Raw genomic sequence first — 1,499 nt, 5'->3', positions numbered from 1 at the left:
TAAGAAAATTATGTTTGCTTTAAAATTTGAGATCACATAGACAGTATTTTACGTAGGATATGGGCAGTTCCCATGAGCACTATCTTTTGGACTTCAGCCATTTTGGGGTTTCCTGGTATCTGAGCTAGGTAGTAATCAGCCCGTTTCGCTGTCATTCCCAGGGCACCTATGACAATAGGTATTGTTTTCGTCTTCAGATTCCACATTTTGCTAATTTCTATTTCAAGATCTTTATATTTGCTCAGTTTTTGGTAGGTCTTGACAGATACGTTTATATCAATTGGGACAGTCATATCAATGAGGAGGCATGATTTTTGTCTGAAGTCTTTCAGTATGATGTCTGGCCTATTATTATTAATATTATTATCATTATTATTATTATTATTATTATTGTAATTGTTATTATTAAAGAGATTTGTAGATCGTTCGCTCTTATTATGATATTTGTATCTGTAACATTGCCCAGTAAGACATACAATTCTTATTTAATCCTGACCAGCTTACCTAATGTTTGATGCTTTGAAGCTCAAGCGTGAGGATATGGTTGTTTAAATATCTTTGCTGAATCAAAGTGTCTCGTCTCTAAGACAAACTGCACGATTGAGTAGTAGGCGAATGCGGAAACCGTTAGGTGCTTCTAATGACATGTTATCGTCTTAAATGAAGAGCAATTTATAATAGAATGAAATGCATAGTGAAGGAGTGGAGGTATTTTGATCCCATATCTGCTCTGTCAGGGCTGACCCGGGGCTATACAAAACAAGACCTGAACTTGACAGACTCCAATTAAGGGTTCTTTACATGGCTAGCTGAATTGTTAGAAATAGCAGGATAATCTCCATCAAATTTCTAGCATATTTTCGGTAGCAATTAGCAGACGATCAAATTCCTAAACACTTTGTGCAGAGCAGTTTACGTGGACAACTATTTGATGGCACTAACAGGTGAAAGTAGGTGTCAAGAAGTGAGTATAATCATGCACACCTGAAGATTTTTCAAAGAGAATTTGGTAATTAGGTTCAACGAGGGCACAAACATATCACTTGTCATGAAGACTATGTGGAGTAGAACCGTCGAATAAATGAAGAGTTACTCAACCAACACGAGCAATATGGACGACTAATGCCAAAGTTTTGGTAGAACCGTTCTGTATACATACATACATACATACATACATATATATATATATATATATATATATATATATATATATATACACATACATACATGCATTCATACATACACACACACGTACACACACATATACATACATGCATATAAACATATATACACGCATATATATATATGCATGCATACATACATACAGTCGAATGACTGAAGATAGTAAAGGAGTATATATTTGAAGAAAATAGTCTCTGTTTTGGTCTATCTTCTATCTGTCTATTTAGTTTTATTTTCTCTATCTACAAATTAGTTTTCTACTCTCTCTCTCTCTCTCTCTCTCTCTCTCTCTCTCTCTCTCTCTCTCTCTCTCTCTC

The sequence above is a fragment of the Octopus bimaculoides genome, chromosome 11 (assembly GCF_001194135.2).
Source record: "Octopus bimaculoides isolate UCB-OBI-ISO-001 chromosome 11, ASM119413v2, whole genome shotgun sequence".
NCBI lineage: Eukaryota > Metazoa > Mollusca > Cephalopoda > Octopoda > Octopodidae > Octopus > Octopus bimaculoides.
Note: the sequence above shows the minus strand (reverse complement) of the source record.